This window comes from Papio anubis, chromosome 16, assembly GCF_008728515.1.
Source record: "Papio anubis isolate 15944 chromosome 16, Panubis1.0, whole genome shotgun sequence".
NCBI lineage: Eukaryota > Metazoa > Chordata > Mammalia > Primates > Cercopithecidae > Papio > Papio anubis.
In genome coordinates this window covers 75,222,842-75,245,178 of record NC_044991.1, presented here as the reverse complement: position 1 = coordinate 75,245,178, position 22,337 = coordinate 75,222,842, and positions in this window count along the sequence as shown.

The window sequence follows — 22,337 nt, the reverse complement described above, 5'->3', positions numbered from 1 at the left end:
ATGGTTATGTCAAAGGAGATTTCAACTCAAAAATAGAAATACAGTTGATCCTTGAACAATACAGATTTTAACTGCATGGCTCCACTTATACACAGTTCTTCCACCTCTGCCAACCCTGAGACAGCCCCACCTCTTCCTCCTCTTCCTCAGCCTACTCAACATGAAGATGACGAGGATGGAGACCTTCATAATGATCCACCTCCATTTAATGAATAGTAAATATATTTTCTCTTTCTTATGATTTTCTTCATAACATTTTTTCTCTAGTTTATTGTAAGAATATAGTATATAACACATATAACATACAAAATATGTGTTAATCAACTGTATATGTCATCAGTCAAGCTTCTGGTCAGCAGGAGGCTGTTAATAGTTAAGTCTGGGGGAAGTCAGAGTTATACACAGATTGACTGTGGGGGCGGGGGGCATCGATGCCCCTAATGGCCACATTGTTCAAGGGTCAACTGTAGTCTGGTGACAGGTGGGAATGAACCTGTGGGACTGGGTGGTGATGCTATTTGGGATTATCTGAGCTCAATAATTATTGTCATCCCCATTGTGAGTGTCTTAAATCTATTAAGAAGTGAGAGGAGAAAAATATGTTGTAACAAGAGGCTGGACAACATGTCTCACCCACAGCTACCAAAATCAAAAGTCTCCAGTTGCTTTTATTCCTATAAAGGATGAGCTGTGGGCTGGGTGCGGTGGCTAACACTTGTAATCCCAGAATTTTGGAGAGGTCAAAGTGGACTGATCACTTGAGCCCAGGAATTCAAGTCAAGCCTGGATAACATGGCAAAACCTCATCTCTACAAAATAATACAAAAATTAGCTGGGCATGGTGGTGCCTGCCTGTAGTTCCAACTACTCAGGAAGCTGAGGCAGGAGAATTACCTGAGCCCAAGAGGTTGAATCTGCAGTGAGCCCTGATTGCACCACTGCACTCCAGCCTGGGCGACAGAGCAAGACCCTGTCTCAAAAAAAGTAATGAGCTGTGAAGATACGTAAAAAGGTTGGCAAACTGCAAGTATAACACACCAAAATCAATTTCATTTTATTTAAAAAAAACTTGGCTCAGCGTAGTAGACAAGTGTTGATTTTGGCCCACATACACATACACACAAACATTATTTTTAGTAACAAAATATTCTCCATATATTTTCCAGGAGACCACCCCCTACCCTGCCGTTTCAAGCCAAGAGAAATAAAAACATATGTCCAAATAAATATGTGTCTATGAATGTTCACAGCAGCATTATTCATAATAGCCAAGAAGTGGAAGCAGCCCAAACCTCCATCAATTAGTGAATGAATAAAAAAACAAACAGAACTGTGGTGTATCTATATTATCAGCTATTATTCAACAACAAAAATAAACAAACTATGATACACACCATGACCTGAATGAATCTCATAGATATTATGCTAAGCAAGAAAAGCTAGACAATAAAATTAATAAATAATAAGTAATGTTTGTAAAAAAAGAAAGAAAATCAAGTTTAACAAGTCACAGACTTACGACTCCATTTATAATGACATTTTCGAAATGAAAACTATAGGGATTAGGGATCAGATTAGTGGTTGCCAACAGTTGGGGAGAGAAGATTGACTACCAAGGGGCCACATGAAGAAATTGTAAGGGTAATGCAGCTGTTCTGTATCGTGATTTTGGTGACAGATAGGCCAATCCACATATGTGTTATAATCTATAGGCCTCTATGCCCACTAGAGGTCCATTTTACCATAGGATCATTTTATAAATAAAATTATTTTTTAAAATCTTATGTAGATTAAATTGGGCTTTGGGCTCTAAAATTGATCTCCTGGATCAGAAGCTCTTTGGATGATCCTACTTTATTAAAGTTGAAGCTTTAACGAAAATACACGTATTCCATTCTTGAGCAAGCTGATTCCCTGAGGTTTTTTTAAAAGTAAAATTTAACATTAAGTTTTGATTTTGTTGGCATTCCAGCCATTTAGCATAGTTCATTAGAATGTTTGGTTCAATCCAGGTGACCAAAAATGTTTATTTATATAATTAAATACCTATGTAAAAAAGTCACATTTCAGAAAATATGTAAATGCAATTTTTAAAAAAGGAAGGTGCTTGATTTATGAGGCTCATCTTTCTTCAGGAGCTCTGCAATTTCAAATCCTTTTGCAATATTTATTATTGGTCAGCTGTCTCTTAGAAGACTATGGGGTCTCTGTAACCCACATCCTATTTACTTATTTTTTATTTAAATGTAATTATTATTATGATAATTATTATTAGATACATCTTGCTCTGTCACCCAGACTGGAGTGTAGTGATATGATTATGGTTCACTGCAACCTTGACCTCCTGGGTTCAAGGGATCCTCCTGCATTAGCCTCCTGAATAGCTGGGACTATAGGCATGCACCACCAAGCCTGGCTAATTGTTTTTTGTAATTTTTATTTCATTTTACTTTTTTCAAGATGGGGTCTTGCTATGTTATCCAGTCTGGTCTCAAACTCCTGGGCTCCAGTGATCTCACCTCAGCCTCCCAAAGCACTGGGATTATAGTCATGACCTAGTGTGCCCTGCCACAGATCCTATTAGATCTAATCATTTAAGGAATAGGAGGAAAAAGAAGTGCATTAAGAAAGAAATAGATTGTGCCATGTATTAGTCTGTTTTCACACTGCTATAAAGATACTACCCAAGACTGGGTAATTTATACTCAAAGGAGATTTAACTGACTCACAGGTCTGCATAGCTGGGGAGGCCTCAGGAAACTTACAATCATGGCAGAAGAGGAAGCAGGCACCTTCTTCACAAGGCAGCAGATGACAGACAGCAAGCAAGAGCAGGGAAAACTGTCTTATAAAAAACCCATCAGATCGTAAGAGAACTCCCCTCACTATCAAGAGAAAGGCATGGAGAACCATCCCCATGATCCAATCACCTCCCTCCATTGACACATGGAGATTACAAATGGAGCTGAGATATGGGTGGGGACACAGAGCCAAATAATGTCATGTTGCTTTTTGTCTTTGATGGAGGTTGAGCGATAATTTTTCTTTTTTTTAACAAAGAAGACAGAGGAAGCACTGGCAAAGAGGAAAGGGAGAAGTCAAAAGCACTGCCAGGTCTTAGAGCAAACTCTATGCAAAGAGACACTCGGGTGCGTCAGAGGCTCCAGACTTCCCTTCCTTCTTCCTTATTGACTGAACCCTGATGTTATTTGGAGAGATTGTATTCCCAGCTAAAAAAATTTCTCAGGCTCTCTTGCATCAAATATTCACGTGACACAGACCTAGCAAATGGTTACTCAACATAAGCTACTGGGCAGGACTTCCAGGAAAATGCTTTAAAAGGAGTTGACTCAGCAGACAGGTGTCTGTTGCCGTTGCCTGTCATGTTGGCTGGAACTGTGGCAGCCATTTTGAGGGCATGAAGACAGGGCTCACAATAAAGATAGGGTCATGAAAATCCAGAAGGGGCATGGGTCCCGGATGTTATCATGGAACTACCATTCCATCCCTGGACTACCTGCCTCTAGACTTATTTAATATGAGGAAAAATTAACCCCTAAGTTTCTTGGAGGGGGGCTAGGGGTCTCTGTAACTTGTAGAATTTGTAACGCAAACAAGTCTCAAGAAATTTCATGCCTATTTTTCAACCACCCATAACAAACCACCTCCTGATGTGACAGTGCCTATATCTCTCCTCTTTCCAGAGAGGCCCTTCCTTGAACTGGAATGACAGACATTTCTGCTACTTTTCCATTTGCATGGAAAACATCAAATTATAATACATCATTTTCATTTCACTGTACCATCAAATACTTCTTTGAAGTCAGTAATAATAAAGCTCATCCCAGGAGTAATTTCCTGATCATCAAGTTTTTGAATATATAGTTTAATTTGTTATCTCTGCTCACAAGGCAGTTGGTGGGTATGCTACACGCTGGAGATTTCACTGTTATTTTTCCAAAGGGATGCTAGTCAATCTTCAGATAACTTTCAATTGTATACATTATTAAGAGACATCACAGCATCAGGAAATCAAAGAGCTAGATAGAACTTCAAGAATAATTCTAGCTGAGATATTGCTTATGTAATAGGGTGAACATTTGCAAGAGTTGTCCACAAAGTAATCTGGTGGCAACCCAAAGCTCTTCTCAGTTTTATGAAAAACTGTAGATCTTCTAGGACACAATGAGGAGAGTGAACTTCCTGTGCCTCTACCCAGCTGTCTCTGATTCAAGCATCTCTGAGGTCCCCGTGCCCCCATTATTAATGCTGTGGATCAGACTTAGCTATGAGTTGCAAATAGCAGAATCTACTCTAACTAGTTTAAGCCAAAAAGGAATTTATTCAGCAACTCCCAGAATCTCTGCAAGGTCAGAGATCCGGCTTGGAGGCTATATAACAGAAAAAAGGCAGACCCACAGCTACTGCTGGTGCGGGGCACATCACTGACACAGACAAAAGGGGACAGTGTGACAGCCTCCTCACCCCACCCCCGCCCACTGCTCTGTAGCTTCTGCAAGCCACGTGTGTCTCTTCAGTACCCTCTGCAGAATGGTCTCTGCATGTTGCCATCTTTTACACAACCTTCTCTTCTTAACAAGAGTCTAGTTCATGCCCCTCTGATCAGTGCACTCCGTGTCGCATGTCTGCTCTCTAGCTGTAAGGCAGATGGGAATGTAGGTTTCTGGCTTTTCTTTTGGGGATGTGCAGACACATCAGGGAAAAATTTCTGACATGTAAGAGTTTTCAAAAGGTTCTGGAAGCCCACAAATCATGACCAATGCCATTATCAGTCATTCTCCCAGCACAGGTATTGTAGCTCAGCTCTTGACCACAGTAACATCACTTCCCATTTCCAGGCTAAAAATTGGCAAAGGAGCATAAGAAGAAGAAGAGGAAAAAAAGAAGCAGATTCAAATTTCCAACTGCCTGGTTGAGAAACACAAAGAAGGGAGCTAATGATCGGTAGAGAAAAGTCACGATATAAATTCCACATGTTATTCCAGAAAAAAGGTGTTTTTGGCATGAACTTGTAATTCTAACCTAATAAAAACCATTCTGTTTTAGAAGAAACTGTGTCTAGTTTTCCAAATACGTGCGTGTGTATCAAAGTATGATTCTCAAATGTTAAAAGCATAACTCTCATAAGCTGGATGGTAAGCATTTGTCAAATCTATTTCATTAATAATGGAACTAATAAGATGGCGAAGCTGATTCAAAATAAGGTATAAGAACAAGGATTCCATGCAATCAATCAAAAAGAAAAAATGCTGCCATTCAATTGCTGAGTTAGCTACAATCACTTCAATATCTTAATGGTCAATAACGTTATAACCTGGGGATTATCTTTAGTGCCATCAGAAAAGAAAAACATTCTACTTTGTAAGTTTCCTATATCTTAACCTCTAGCTTTCCAGAGTTGTAAAATGTCTGGGCCCTAATCAATGGTAAATAGGAAGTCAAACAAAGTCACATCTCATGAAGGGCTCAGGTCCCCCCACGTGGACTTGTTAGACTGCCCTACATCCTGATACTATGTGTCTCAATCATCTTTATAGCTTGTTTTCAAGCTTTGAGTATTTTTTAAACATATATGAGCTTTTCCCCCATACCTCAAAGATAAATATATTGGTTTGACTGGGGCTTAACACCTGTTCAATCACTCACTTATCCAGCAAACACTGATTGGGCTTCCATTCTGTGTCAAGAACTCATGTAGACAAAAATAAATTAGACATAATTCTAACCCAAAGAAACAAAACCCTGAAGTTAATTCTTACAAAGTTCAATAATGGAGTTGTTAAAAATAATAACAAAGTGCTGTGGGATGGAGGGGAGGAGGAAGCAGCTCTGCCTTAAGTTTGGAGGTCAGAGGTGCAAGTAAGTTAGGCAGCCTCCACGTTTCTTAAAAACCCACTAAGTGGGCCAGGCGCGGTGGTTCATGCCTGTAATTCCAGCACTTTGGGAGGCCTAGGCGGGTGGATCACAAGGTCAGGAGATTGAGACTATTCTGGCTAACACGGTGAAATCCATCTCTACTAAAAATACAAAAAAAAAAAAAATTAGTTGGGCATGGTGGTGGGCACCTGTAGTCCCAACTACTCAGGAGGCTGAGGCAGGAGAATGGCGTGAACCCGGGAGGCGGAGCTTGCAGTGAGCCCAGATCACGCCACTGCACTTCAGCCTGGGTGACAGAATGAGACCCCGTCTCAAAAAAAAAAAAAAAAAAAAAACCTGCTAAGTGGGCCGGGCGTGGTGGCTCATGCCTGTAATCCCCACACTTTGGGACACTGAGGTGGGTGGGTCACTTGAGGCCAGGAGTTTGAGACCAGCCTGGGCAACATGATGAAACCTATTCTCCAATAAAAGTACAAAAATCAGCCAGACATGGTGGCACATGCCTGTAATCCCAGCTACTTAGGAGGCTGAAGCATGAGAATTGCTTCAACCCAGGAGGCAGAGGTTGCAGTGAGCCGAGACTGAGCCACAGCACTATAGCCTGAACGACAGAGTGATACTTCATCTCAAATAATAATAATAATAATAATAATAATAATAAAGCCTACTAAGTGCCAGACACATCCCAGGCTATAAGAATCCCAGGATGCATTGCTTGCACACATGGGCTGGGGCAGGCCTCTGGTGCTGTGGACAGGCCAGTGCCCATTTCCCACTCTTCTGCCCTGGACTTCAGGTTCCCCTTGAGGATCCCATGCCCACTTGGTCACCATCTCAGTGGAATGGATGACCAAGGTGCTCTGCCAGAGAGTGAACGTGGGGCCCAAGTCCACACTTCCCTCCTGGGAAATTTTACCTTGAGGGGACTGACATAAGAAACAAGAGTGAGTAGGCCCCCACCTCAAAATGTATGCCTCAAAGAGATTTCTCAGACTTGACCCAGGTCTAGTCCTTCTGTCTCCTGGTCCCTTAGCCCTTCTGTGTTCTCAGAGCTACCCCACATCCATCCATAGGTCCCTGTTTTGGTAAGGCTGGCCAAAGCTAGTTTCCATTGCTTACAACCAAAGGATCCTGGCTGGTGAATGCAGCAGCTGGAGGAATGTGCCAAGGAAGGGAGGTGGGTGGCCTTGCAGAATATCCAATACCGGCCGGGCGCGGTGGCTCAAGCCTGTAATCCCAGCACTTTGGGAGGCCGAGACGGGTGGATCACGAGGTCAGGAGATCGAGACCATCCTGGTAAACACAGTGAAACCCCGTCTCTACTAAAACTACAAAAAACTAGCCGGGCGAGGTGGCGGGCACCTGTAGTCCCAGCTACTCGGGAGGCTGAGGCAGGAGAATGGCATGAACCCGGGAGGCGGAGCTTGCAGTGAGCTGAGATCTGGCCACTGCACTCCAGCCTGGGTGACAGAGCGAGACTCCATCTCAAAAAACAAAAAACAAACAAACAAAAAAAAGAATATCCAATACCAGCAACCCCCGCCCTGTCCACCCCTCGCCCTCATCCAATATGTTCACAGTCTTTACTGTGGGATGGGACCACGGCGTGACTCTCTTGAGAGACTGTCAGATCCCAGGTAGGGAATTCACCTTCTCAGCTCCAGAGTCACAGTTTTCAGCCCCTTTTGGCTACCAGGCATCATGCCAGGAACAGAGGATGTAATTCCTGCCCTTGAGAGGCTTCTGTAAACAATTAAGAGACACTCACAGGAGGGACCCAAGTTTATCCACATGAGCTCGATGAGAACATGCTCCTATCCCGTGCATTTCATACCGGATAGAGTTTGGATGTTTGTTCCCTCCAAATCTCATGGTAAAATCTGATCCCCAGTGTTGGAGGTGGGGCCTGATGGGAGCTGTTTGGATCACAGAGGCGAATCGCTCACCACATGGCTTGGTGTCCTCCTGCAGTAATGAGTTCTCTTGCGATCAGGTTTTTTTTTTTTTTTTTGAGACGGAGTCTCGCTCTTTCACCCAGGCTGGAGTGCAGTGGCTGGATGTCAGCTCACTGCAAGCTCCGCCTCCCAGGTTCACGCCATTCTCCTGCCTCAGCCTCCCGAGTAGCTGGGACTACAGGCGCCCGCCACATCGCCCGGCTAGTTTTTTGTATTTTTTAGTAGAGACAGGGTTTCACTGTGTTAGCCAGGATAGTCTCGATCTCCTGACCTTGGGATCCACCCTTCTCGGCCTCCCAAAGTGCTGGGATTACAGGCTTGAGCCACCGTGCCCAGCCGCGATCAGGTTGTTAAAACGAGTCTGGGACCTCCCCAACCATTGCTCTCTTGCTCCCTCTCTCACAATGTGACATCCACACTCCCCTTCACCTTCCACCAGCAGTAAAAGCTTCCTGAGGCCTCACCAGAAGCAGACACTGGTGCCGCACTTCCTGTACTTCTTGTACAGTCTGCACAAATGCGAGCCAAATAAACCTCTTTTCTGCATAAATTGCCCAGTCTCAGGTATTCCTTTACAGAAACACAAAACAGATGAACACAGCAACAAAAGGAGAGAACTGAACTGACTTGTGGAAGCCCTTGCTTCCTCTGGAGCTGTTTCACTGGGGGAAGGAGCTCCCCTTGCTGTGAGGCAGGCATCATGATTCTGTCAACATGGCAGACCGAGCCCAGTGCTTGAAATGTGCGGAGAGTTTGTATCATCAGCATACGAGAGACCCATATAGGCCACGGTCAGTGATTTCCAATATGTTTTTCGACACCAAAGGATGATTCTCTTGAGGGAGGTTGTCATGCCTACCTGCAGTTTGTTACTGCTTCAGGGAGCATCTGGAGCAATAAAGTGTATCCTATTTTATACAGAAGGCTGGCTCAAGAAAACTTGCTATTTGTCTTCTCGGTATTTATTCATTCAACAGATATTTAAGGAGCTTCCATTGTTGAGTATTATCATTCTAGATGCTCAAAATACAGCATTGAACAAAATGGACAAAAATCCCCATGTCAAAAGCACATGCGTTTTAGTGAGGGGAGTTTATGGCAGCAACTTGATTTTCATTTAGAAAACTGTCCCCTCCTCTACCCAGCCAATGTAGTGTGGAGAGAAAAACATCCCAGAGTCAGGGGCTGGGACCCATAATCCAGGTTAAACCTACCAGCATCAGCGTTGCCCCAGCAACAAGAATTTATAGCAGGTGGGCACGTGACCTAAGCTGATTCTTTCTGAGTTAATCTCAGGCTTTTTGAAAGCTACTGGAAAACCAGCCGACCCTAACTGATTGTTTGACTACCTCAGTAAAATAGATCCTGGGCAATTTTTACATCCCTCTGGTCCCCAAGAGGTATGCCAACTCTAAGATGCCCTGATGACCACTGGATTTGCTATGCCTGATGATGATGCCAAAGATGACCAGATAACTTACTCGCCAACTCAGGCCATGTGTAAGTGTGAAAGGCAGCACCATTCACAATTATAGCAAAACAACCAGCATTGACGAGGACCATTCTGTGCAAATCAGGTGTGCTCAGCCAGTTCCTGGTTGATTTTTTTATTTCATCATATGAGGCAAGAAATTACCTCTTCATTCAGCCACTCAATATTCTTGCAATGAAGTTCCTCTGCTTAGGTAGGGAGTAGCACTGAGGTTTAGTGATAGGTTGAGGTCATAAGGAAATGCTATTAATAATTAAGGCAACAAACAGGCACACACAGGAACTCCCCTGTTCAGACCAGGACAGAGGTTCACATGCACACTGAATGTCTGCTAGGTGCTGGCACTGCACGTACTGGGCGTGGAGGGTTCTAGGGTGATGGAGGCACAAGTACCTTCCTCGGGGAACTCACTGTCTTAGTCAGAGACATGAATACCTAAACACACAATGGCAGCACAAGATGCTGAGAGGGAGCCACAGGTGGAGCCCACCTGCTCAGCTTCCTCTTTCAATCATGATCATGTTTTCAGAGTTTGCCTTTGTTCAGTAAAACCCAGCAATGATGAATTGCTGGACAGAGCAACTGACTTGACTTTCTTACTTCCCCCAGCATTAACTGAAAATTCCAGCCCCTCAAGCAAAAATGGCAGGCCATCTGTGGTTTAATATTTGAGCTGCTTTCTGTCTCTCAGCTATTAGAATTTTTGCCTGGGAGATTTAGAGATGGAAGCCCCTCATCTTTGAGTCAAGAAGACAGTGGTGAGGGAATGAAGAGAAGGCTTAGCCTCTCCCTCCATGCTTGCCCTGGAAGGTTTGTAGGGAGAGGAAGTGTTTCTGCAATGTCCACTCTTGACAGCACCTGTTCTTGGTGTGCAGGGGATTGCCAGGGTGACTTCTCAACAACTTTTATTATAAAATTAAAACAAAAGCATAATTTTCCAAAGACGTCAGGTAGCACAGGCCACATGGCTGCGTATGATCCATTTCCCTGGAAGGAAGCACGTGGCAGCGCAGGAGGGAGCCCTGGCGCTGGCATTCAGCACGACTGTGTTGGTTTCATTAGTTCGTCTTTTGTATTTGGAAAAATACAGAACATTTGGCCAAGGATCTGTCTTTATTGAATGGCCCCCGCATACCGTGGTCAACACATCAAGCTAGCATCTATTCCAAAACACACCATGAGGAAAATCAGAGATACAACGTCTCTTATCTTCCTGAGCGGTACAAGCCGTGACAAGTAAACGGGTGGGTTTGATGAAGTGTAAGACAGCTTGTCATCCAACAGCTAAGTGGCCTTGTTTTCTTTCCCTGGGATAATATTGAATTTCATACCGATAGCATCAACAAGAGAAAGGCTCGTACCTAACAGCTAATTTCTGAAGAACATATGTTTCTGCTCAATTTAGGCACCTTTATGGCCCCAAGTGACATTGCAATGCTTTCTGCTGCAAAACAGACCTCATTCGACTCATCTGTCTTACATCTAATTCAAGTCAAAACCAGTAAAGCGAGCCAACTCCTGGCCTATTTGTAATTCTTCCACAAATTATTGTCGCTGATTGTCGCGTGCTACAATTTTTTTTTCAGGAACCAGCAGCTGAAAAAACAAATGCTGATCAAGTTGCAGATCTCATTTTCTTTTCTGTATTTTCCTCCTAAAAGAGGAAAGTCACAAATTGCGATCCTAATGGGACAACAAGTCTCATCTGTATAGATAGTGTATTGTTATTTTTATTTTTTAGAAATCACAAACCTGAAGCACCTGTCTACCTTTAACTCTGTAAACACAAAGCGAATCCTTTGGCAATCTACACACTTCTCAATAAACACAATACACTCCCACAGCTCAGCATTCAGGGTGCTCAGACCAGAAAGCTTGGAGTCAGCCTATATCGGGTTTTATTGTTCTCCTTCAACCCATTTTACAAAAACATCCAGTCCATTTTACAACCACTTCAACCACGCTTCAAACACTTCTGTCGCCACAACTGCTACTGCCGTGGTCCATCACTGCTGAAAAGGAAACCGTCTCCTCTCTGATTTCCCAGAGTCTGCACTTGCCCCCACTGCTCCCCTATCCTATTCTAAGCACAATGGTCAGAGAAATCTTTCTAACTACAAGTCACAGGCAAGATTCCAAGATGGCTCCAGGATTCCTCCTCCCCTCCTTTACAGTCTGGGCAGAAACTGGAAATATGATGGAATATCATGCCATGGATTAGATTGTTAACCGACTGACTTTGAGTTAATCAAAGGAGAAAGAGTCTGCATGGGCCTTGCCTAATCAGGCAAATTATGGAAAGAAGCTGAGATCTTTGGGAAGGAACCACGGAGGGGACCATGTGGCGAGGGCCTGGGAGCAACAGCCAGAGGCTGAGTGTGGTGATGAGCTGACAGCTAGAAAGACGCAGGGTCTTTGGCCCTTCGGCGCCAAGGAAGCTGATTCTGTCCAACAACCCGGGGGAGTTTGGAAGTGGATCTTTCCCAAGAGGAGCCCCTAGATGAGGACGCAGCCAACTAACATGTGGATTTCAGGCTTGTGGGGACCTGAGCAGAGAGCCAGCTCTAACATGCTTGACTCCTTTACCCACAGAAACCACACAGTAATAAACCTGTGTCATGTTCAGCTACTAAGATTGTGGTCATGTATTACACAGCAATAGAAAATGAATATTAGAGAAAATAAGATTTCTTCCCTCTGTTCAAAGCCCCTCAAAGTCCTCCTGAGTCATGAAGATAAAACCCAGATCCTCACAGCGGCCCACGAGGCTTTCTGGGTGCCAGGCCTCCCTGCCTCTCTGGCTTCTCTGTCCATGCATCTCCCTCCACTCTGCGGTGGCCACACTGGTTCCTCACTGCTGCTGGAACATGCTCCTGCCTCAGGGCCTTTGCAATTGCTGTTCCCTCTGCCTTTCCCCAAGATATTAGCCTGTCTCCCACCTTTGTGGCCTTTGGGTCTCTGCTCCATGATAGCGTTCTCTGAGGATCCCCACTTCCACCCAACCCCCATTTCTGGCTTCACTTTCCCATTCAGTATCAGCCTCCTCCTGGTACACACAAGACACACTTTGTCTTTTTATTGGTTGTCCTTGACCGAAGCATGAGCTCCATAGCATCAGAACCTTGGTTTTGGATCCCCTGCTTTAGACTTTGAGTGAAGAGCAGTGCCTGGCACATCGCAGACACTCAGTAACCTCTTGAATGAATGAATGCATGAATGAATGAGGGGTTAGTTGGGAAACAAGCAAAACAGAGGGTTCCCTGGAAGCTTAAATGCCAAGGGAAATGTGACACGTGAACCTCAGGCTGTCTATATACAGCAAACACCAAAACCACAGAGTTCCATGAGACTGTTTTTTTAGCACCTCACAATCTTTGTGCTTTTTAAAGAAACCAATTAAACACAGTTTCCACCTTGGCATGTGCCTTTTGTTGTTGTTGTGTTTTGAGACGGAGTTTCACTCTGTTGCCCAGACTGGAGTGCAGTGGCGCAATCTCGGCTGACTGCAACCTCCACCTCCTGGGTTCAAGCAATTCTTGTGCCTCAGCTTCCCGAGTAGCTGGCACTACAGGTGCGTCCCACCAGGCCCAGCTAATTTTTTGTATTTAGTAGAGATGGGGTTTCAGCATGTTGCCCAGGTTGTTCTCGAACTCCTGAGCTCAGGAAAGCCACACTTCAGCCTCCCAAAGTGCTAGAATTACAGGCGTGAGCCACTGCGCCCGGCCTTGGGGTGGGGGTTTTTAATCAACCTTTCTTTGCCTGCTCAGCAGCTACTGAAGCTCCTGGGTCCCCCAAATGCCCGACTGGTCATGGATCCCTTTTCCCTTTGGAGAAAATGAGGCTGACATGAGCACTTGCTGCCTCTGTCAGTCAGGACCAAGATACACAGCGCCAAACGTCAGCCAGTGATGAGACTCCTGCAACAAGGGGCTAACTGGTTGAAACATTTTGCGTAATTGGAAGATGAGGTTAACAGCAATAAGGAAAATTCAGGTGGTCGTCCAAGGGTTTATGAAGCAGACGCTGAAAAATAAATAGATCAGAGGGCGTCCAACTAGCCCCGCCTGACTCTGCTATTTCTTGGATAGTGATGGTGCCACAGAGAGGATGTGTGTTTGGTTAAAATCAAGGGCTGCAGAACTGGGTCAGGGACTTGGGTTGAAACCCAGCTGCCCGCTCTCCAGCTGTGTGACCTTGACAAGGCCCGCCCCGACCTCTCCCCAGTCTGTAAAGTGGAACAACATTCCTAAGAAGCGTGACTGCCTTAGGGGCTCCGGAGGGTCCATAACCCACAGGACACTAGACAGTTTGGGTATTTCCAGGCCACACATGCACAGGGCACTTTCTCACGCAGGGCTCTGCTGGCTGGATACTCATGTGCTCCAGGGAAGTCACTCACCCACCCCACGGGGTGGGTACTGTCACTCTCCTGCTTTCCAGAGGAGGGAACCAGGCACGCAGAGGGCACCTCTTGCCCATGGCACACAGCAAAAGCCCCAGCGTCCTGAGCTCAGGGGCCGGCCCTGTCCCACTGACAGGCTTGCTTCTATGAAAGAATGATTTTCCCTCCTGCTGTTGGCTTGTGTGATCATCAGTCACTGATGTCTGGGCCATTCCTTGAGCCCTAAATCTGAGGAGTCTGAAAGGTTGATGCCCAGGCAGCTTGGGGGTGCCAGGAAGACCTAGTTTCCCTGACAGCCCACCCCAGACCCAGGCGGGGTGAACTGCCCTCTAAGGAGCCAGTGTCAGCCAAAGCAGAGGCACCATGGAGGCCATCCTAGGGGTCATTGCTCAGTGACAATGTCACATGATGCAAAATTCACGGGATAATGGAAAAGAAATGTTCTGCAGGTCATGAGAGGTCAGCTTTTCCTGAAAACCCAAATGCGAAGAGAGGAGGAAGGTGGAGACAAAGGACAAGCAGCACTTTTTAAAAGAGAGGAAGAAAGAGAAAAACATTTATGTTACTTATTCCTGGAAGAGTTCATGAAATTACAGAAATTTTTAAGTCCCCAAAATGGATCTTGGACAACAGCGCCCCTCCCAGGTTTAACTCCATGGTCAGAGGCTGGCAGAAGGCTCTCCCAGCTATAGGATCTGGCACCAGCCTGTCCTCAGTGAGACCTGCAGGGTCCGGGAGAATTCACCTTAGCCCTCTGTTGAACCCCTCAGTCTCAGCTGTTTCCAATGCTGCAGACATAGGCACCTCAGAAGATCCCTGGCATGAGGAGTTGGCTTCCTCAGGAAATGCCCTCACTTTCAGAGTCTGGTCATGCCACAGGTAGGTTTATGAACAAGATGGTTTATACCAGAGAAGTCAGTGTTCTTGTTCTAGAACTTTTTTTTTTTTTTTTGAGACAGAGTCTTACTCTGTTGCCCAGGCTGGAGTGCAACAGAGTGCAACAATCTCAGCTCACTGCAGCCTCCACCTCCCATGTCCAAGCGATTCTCCTGCCTCAGCCTCCCAAGTAGCTGAGGTTACAGGTGCCTGCCCCCATGCCCGGCTAATTTTTGTAATTTTAGTAGAGACAGCATTTTGCCATGTTGGCCAGGCTGGCTCAAACTCCTGGTCTCGAACTCCTGACCTCAGGTGATGCATTCACCTTGGCCTCCCAAAGTGCTGGAATTACAGGCATGAGCCACCACTCCCAGCCTTGTCCTAGAACTTTTATCCCAATTTAAAGCTTATGCTATCCTTTTATGTAGGTTATTAAAAACTATCACTAATATTAATAATAAAATAGAATTTTTAAGGATGATAATCATTTCATTATTATAATTAATACCTAGATACTAATACGTTAATTAATAATAACATAATTACTTTAATTCCTTACAAAATTGTGCAAAATAGCTCTCACAAACTACATTTAGTTTGGTCCCTAACAGTGGACAGGGCATGGGAGGATGTCGGGGAATTCTTACAACTCTACCTTATTGTAGATGAAAAAATAAAACTGGGCACAGAGAGGGGAAGTGACTGTCTGAGGACACACAGCGAGTAAGGGACTGAATTGAAGCCTGGGCCTGGGCTCCTCTCCTAAGCCCAGGCTGGCTACTGGTGGGAAGAGGAGCACTGGAATGGGAGTCAGGAGCTCTACATTCTCCCCAGCCTCCTCCCCAACTAGCCCTGGGGCCTTGGGTAGGTCACTCCTTCTCAGGCCTGAGTTGTACCATTCTTGACATGCAAGCAAACGAATCATGGAGCAACGTAATGCCCCAGGATGTTTTTAGTCCTGTTATTCTGAGACTCCAACAGCTCAGCCTCCAGCTCCCTTGGGTGATTTCCCCAGCTCACCCTCCATTCTCCCCACTCCCACACCTAAGGAATCTTTAACAGTAATTTTATTCTACCTTTGGTAAGACAATTGCAGACAATAACTAATGCATTCTCCCCATATAATAGACAGAGGAACTTTTTAATTATTTAAATATTTTAAAAGATCAAAATGCTATAAACAGGAGCAAAGTCTCCCCTTATCATCTCCTTCCTGGGCCTGACCCCACTCCATAACTGCCCATGGTGTTGATATCAGTGTGCGGTGTCCAGACCTGATTCCCCAGTTCTACCTATTTGTGTGCCTATAAAGACAACACCATATTTTTGTATGCACATGTTTCTATAGACGGCTTCTCACATCACATATGGTCTAGCATCTTGCTTTTTCCCCCTCAACCATATGCACTAGAGACCTGTCTGCCTTGCTGCATACAGATACCTTCTCCCTTATACCTGCTGTGGTCTGTATGTATCTATGTCTGGAGCTAACTCCCATGTATTAGTTCATTCTCACACTGTTATAAAGGCATACCTGATACAGGGTAATTTATAAAGAAAACAGGTTTAATCAGCTCAAGGTTCTGTGGGCTGTACAGGATTCTGCTTCTGGGGAAGCCTCAGGAAACTCACAATCATGGCAGAAGGCAGAGGGGAAGCAGGCATATCTTCACATGGCCAGCAGGAGAGAGAGAGTAAGGAGGTGCTACACACTTTTAAACAAGCAGATCTCAGGAGAGCTCTATCACAAGAACAGCAAGAGGGAAGTCTGCCCCCATGATTCAGTCACCTCCCACCAGGCCCCTCCTCCAACATTGAGGATTACAATTTGACATGAGATTTGGATGGGAACACAGAGCCAAATCATATCACCTTAGTTCATATCCCCTTTCCTCTAAGGATGGACACTTAGGCTGTGAGTGGTCATGAGCATGCTTGTGAACTAGTTCCAATTCTCTGCCCTCTGGGCAGGTGGCAGTGCAACTGCCCTTCTCTGCCCTGCACTGAAGGTAGTCGTGATCGTGGGACTTAATATTGAGCAATGAAATTGTGTGTCACCTCCAGGCAGAAGCTTAAGAGGCAGTCCCTGATTTTCCAGTTGCCCTTTGTCCTGCCTTGGCTGTCACAGGAGCACGAAGAGAAAGTCACCCTCTACGGGATCCCTGAGTGGGCCTGACGTAGAGTAGAAGCCCCACCTACCTGAGGCACATGCAGCATGAGTGAAAAACAACCTTAGGGCCGGGCGCGGTGGCTCACGCCTGTAATCCCAGCACTTTGGGAGGCGGAGGCGGGCAGATCACAAGGTCAGGAGATGGAGACCATCCTGGCCAACATGGTGAAACCCCGTCTCTACTAAAAATACAAAAAATTAGCCGGGTGTAGTGGCGGGCACCTGTAGTCCCAGGTACTTAGGAGGCTGAGGCAGTAGAATGGCGTGAACCTGGGAGGCAGAGCTTGCAGTGAGCCGAGAGGTGCTTGTTTTTTGTTTGTTTGTTTGTTTGAGATAGAGTCTCACTCTGTCACCATGCCAGAGTGCAGTGGTGTGATCTCAGCTGACTGCAACCTCCATCTCTCGGGTTCAAGTGATTCTCTTGTCTCAGCCTCCCAAGTAGCTGGGACTACAGGCGCGCACCACCATGCTCAGCTAATTTTTGTATTTTTAGTAGACACAAGTTTCACCATGTTGGCCAGGATGGTCTCGATCTCTTGACCTCATGATCCTCCCCCCTCAGCCTCCCAAAGTGCTGGGATTACAGGTGTGAGCCACTGTGCCCGGTCATGGTGCTTATTACTGTGGCATAAGCTAGTCTGTTCTGATTGCTGTAAATTATTTTGGGGTGGACTGAATAATTGCGCCCCCAAAGCTGTCCACATCCTAATCCACAGAATTTGTGAATGTGTTATCTTACATGACAAAAGGGACTTCGCAGATATAATTAAGAATACTAAGATGGAAAGATTAACCTGGATTATCCACAAGGGCCTAACGTAATCTCAAGGATCCTTATAAGATCTGGGAAGGTCTCTGAGGAATCACTACACTGGTTTTCACAATGGTTGAACTAATTTACACTCTCACCAACAGTGTATAAGGGTTCCTTTTTCTCTGAAACCCCACCAACCACTTGTTGTTTCTGACTTTTTAATAGCAGCCAGTCTGACTGGTATGAGATGATATCTCATTGTGGTTTTGATTTGCATGTCTCAAATGATCAATGATATTGAGCTTTTCCTTACAATGCCTCTTAATGCATGTATGTCTTTCCTTACATGTCTTCCTTTTCGTGATGCTTTTTTGGTCATGATGTATTCTTTTTTTTTTTTTTTTTTTTTTTTGAGATGGAGTCTCACTTTGTCCCTCAGGCTGGAGTGCACTAGTGCAATCTCAGCTTACTGCAACCTCTGCCTCCCGGGTTCACACCATTCTCCTGCCTCAGCCTCCTGAGCAGCTGGGACTACAGGCTCGGCCCACCACACCCTGCTAATTTTTTTTTTTTTTTTTTTTTTGTATTTTAGTAAAGATTTGGTTTCACTCATGTTAGCCAGGGGATGGTCTCGATCTCCTAACCTTGTAATCTACCCACCTCAGCCTCCCAAAGTGCTGGGATTACAGGCATGAGCCACCGCTCCCAGCCAGCCACATGTATTCTATGGCAGCTTGTGTCTGTTCTGGGTATGTACCCAGAGGAATACACATCATTCTGTCATAAAGACACATGCACTTGTATGTTCATTGCAGCACTATTCACGACAGCAAAGACAGGGACCCATAAATGGCAGATTGGATAATGAAAATGTGGTACATATACACCATGAAATACTATGCAATTAAAAAGAACAAGATCATGTCCTTTGCAGGAACATGGATGGAGTTGCATGCCATTATCCCTAGCAAACTAATGCAGGAACAGAAAACCAAATACCATGTTTTCACTTATAAGTAGAAGCTAAATGATGAGAACACATGGACACATAAAGACAATAGACACTGGGTGTGGAGGGCTGGAGGAGGTAGAGGATCAGGAAAAAATAACTAATGGGTAGTAGGCTTAATACCTGAGTGATGAAATAATCTGTACAACCAACCCCCATGACGCAGGTTTACCTATATTAAAAAACCTGCACATGTACCCCTGAACCTGAAATAAAAGTTTCATTTTGTTTTGTTTTAAAGAGGAAGACTGAGCACAGTGCCTCACTCCTGTAACATCAGCACTTTGGGGAGCCGAGGCAGGCAAATCACTTCAGGCCAGGAGTTCAAGACCAACCTGGCCAATATGGCAAAACTCCATCTCTACTAAATGCCCTGGTCTCAGATCCCCAATGTCATTTTGCATTTTGCTCCCCTGTATTCAGGCCAGGAGCAGCTTAGGGAAAGTCACTAACTGCCAGTGGAATGAAATCTTCAGCCTTCCCAACCTTTGTCCAGACCTGTCTGCCTAGTCCCCACATTTATGGCTAAAACCTGTTTCCTTTTTATTTTTCTCCCTGGGACCCCTGAGATGGAGCAGGCCTATGGACTAGGCAAGATTCTTAATGGCTGGTTTGATTGATCAGGTCTCAGCTGTTCTCTCATTTTCGTATACAAAGGTTACCTAGCTCCAGAAACAATCAATGGATCACTAATGTATGCAGGCATGTTCTCACCGCTTTCAGGCTACAGGACATTTTATAGACAGACTGCCAAGTCATTTTAAAGCTATGAGCACTCAAATTGTTTTTATAGCTGAGCCCATGCTGGAACACACTGATTTCAAGCCTTCGCGTGGCTCTGATTCTTTAGAAGCTGCTAATGGGTACGTGGGGAGAGAAATCAGATTGGAAGGCTTGCATTTAGGATGGTGGAAGTAGAATGACCAGTAGAAGATGGGAAGATGTCTTCATGCTTCCCAAGGACATCTACCTCTACGGAGGATCTAAAGAGGTAAAGGCTGGAAGTGAGACTTTGAAAGATACCTGTGGCTTTACCGGGCACTGAATTTGGCCCACAGTGACACTAGTCTAAACTGAGGCTCCCTGAATTCTTACCTAAAAGACACTGATTTCCAGAGAGGCAAATGGCATGGTTGGGAGAAGGTGAGAACAAGGGAAGTGTGGAGGAAAAGGAAAAGAGCTCATTAAAAAGTCCTTCTCACCATTCACTGCTGAGAAGACAGAGAGGAAGTACTAAAAGTCAGCATTAGCCAGAAACTCGTGCTCTGAAATTGACAAGGCCACCAATAATGATTATTCCATGTGCATGTGGCTTCTCTAGTGCAAATTTCATAATTTAAGTTTCTGGCATTCATTGCCCCATCTTCTGGTAACCAGACCCTGGTAACTAAGCAGTCACTCTCCTGTTGCCCATCACCGGGTTCAGGATGAGCTCCAGGTTTGGATCTAAGGGTAGAAAACGTGACCGGGTCTGGCCAATTAGCAGGTAAGTCCCTCTGACCTGGAAGTAGTTCAGGATGAGCATGTGACAGGAAGTAATCCAAGCAGAGTGAGCCCTGGCTCTGGAGCAGGAGTGACTGGGAGAGATGCTTCCTGGGTCAGGCTCTGCTGGATGTCCACCCAACAGCTCCCCACCCTTAGTTCCCCAATCCAGAGGCTGAGAGTGCCCGATCCTTGCTTTCCCATCCTCCTTTGCAGGGAAGTCAGAGTCACATGATTCAATCCAGCCAGTGGACTCTGATGGAGTGTCTGTTGGGGTGTGGGGTTGGGAGGCTGAGGGTTCTGGGGGGCATTTGCCCTGTCTGATAAAAGAGAGATGTGCCTGACAAGAGGCTTGCTTTCCTACCTTCACTGGACACTGTTGTGTGAACACAGCAAGTGGCAGCCATTTTCGGGCTATACCAAACTGAATCACGGAATTACAAAGAAATCTCCCTAGAGTCTTAGGTTCTGAGTTACTGAGTCATTGTCTGAGCTAACTACCTTCAGGCTTCTTGTTATGTGGGGCGGGGGAGATGGGGAAAGGGGGAACTAAGCCACTTTTTAGACTGAGGTTCTATTATTCTGCTCAAATCATTTTAAGTGGACTTAAAACATAAATGGTTCTGGAGCTACTGGAAGTCGTCTTACCTCCTGGAGAGCCCAAGAATGACTCCGTCATGGAGGAGAATGGAGCTGAAATAAACAATCCTGGTGGCTTGTTTAATCCCCTGAATCCACCTAAGTCTCACTTCTGAGTTTTTCAGTTGTATAAATCAATACATTTTACTTTTGTTTGAATCAGTTAGGGGTGTCTTTCTCTTGCAGTTGACTACATTAAACTTTAAAACTTTTGCATAATAAAGGATGTCGTTAAAAATTTAAAGATGTTCTCTACAGTAATATTTATAACAGCAAAAGCAAATGAATGAATGAATGAATGAATACATAAGCAAATGAAAAATACCTACTCGTCTATAACACAATGGTTAAATAATATATGGTGCACCCATACCGTCTGTGACTATGCAGGCATTTAAAGGAATAAGGTGGGTCAGTGTGCACTGGCAGAGGGCTATATCCCAGACATCTATTACATGAAAAAGGGAGGTGAAGAATGATATTTACAGGCCAAGCAAGGTGGCTCATGACTGTAATCCCAGGACTTTCAGAGGCCGAGGCAGGCAATCACTTGAGGTCAGGAGTTCGAGAGCAACCTGGCTAACACAGTGAAACCTCATCTCTACTAAAAATACAAAAATTAGCTGGGTGTGGTAGCGTGTGCCTGTAATCCCAGCTACTCTGGAGGCTGAGGCAGAAGAATTGCTTGAGCCCAGAAGGCAGAGGTTGCAGTGAGCCAAGATCATGCAATTGCACTCCTGCCTGAGTGACAAAGTGAGACTCCATCTCAAAAAAAAAAAAGAAAGAAAGAAAGAAAAAATATATTTATCTGTATGAATAACTAACATATGTATTTTGCATGCCCACATTTATAGAGGTACATGCATGGAAAATAATCTAGAAGAACATAGGCTATTTATATGAATGAATACTGAGTAGGGAAGTGAAATTGTGGGAAAGGATGATGCTTTTATCCCATATACTTCCAAATTGTTTCAATTTTGATAAAAGTCTATTTTTTGTATTCATTGTGAGATTAAAAATAAAATTGAGATTTGAAAAATATATAAAATAGTTGTGATGCTCTAAGTGGGCTCTACTTAATACAAAACATTTCCTAATAAGGAAAGAAGAAGAAAGACGATAAGCAGCATGGGCAGGTGGACATGCAGCCTGGAAAGCTGGAACATTCTCCTTGGCTTTCCACCTTGGTCCTTCAGTCTCCACAACGGAAGCCTGAGAACCAGATAAGAATGCGCTCCCAGCCAGCATGTTGGGAGCACCTCTTTGTCTCCAGGGGGCCAGCCCTCTGACACAAGTGGGACCCAGTCTCTGCCCCCTGCCAGCCAAGCTCTGGCACCTCAGAGCGGCTCTCCAGGCCCCCAAGCTGAACATGGCTGCAGAGGGGCTTTTCTGTTGAGCCCCTCTGGCCCTCGTGGCAGTTCCACCCAGCCCAGTTCCTTGGAGACAGCCTTTGAAGGCACCAGTTCCACCCTCTAGGGTGACAAAGAGGAGTGAATCTCCATCATTTCGTGTTTCTCTCATACATGAGAAACCAGAAGTTGGGGTAGCCTGCTTCGTGTGTATAAAGCTGCTACTCGAAACAGTATAGGCCGGGCACAGGGGCTCACACCTTTAATCCCAGCATTTTGGGAGGCTGAGTGGGGAGGATCATCCAAGC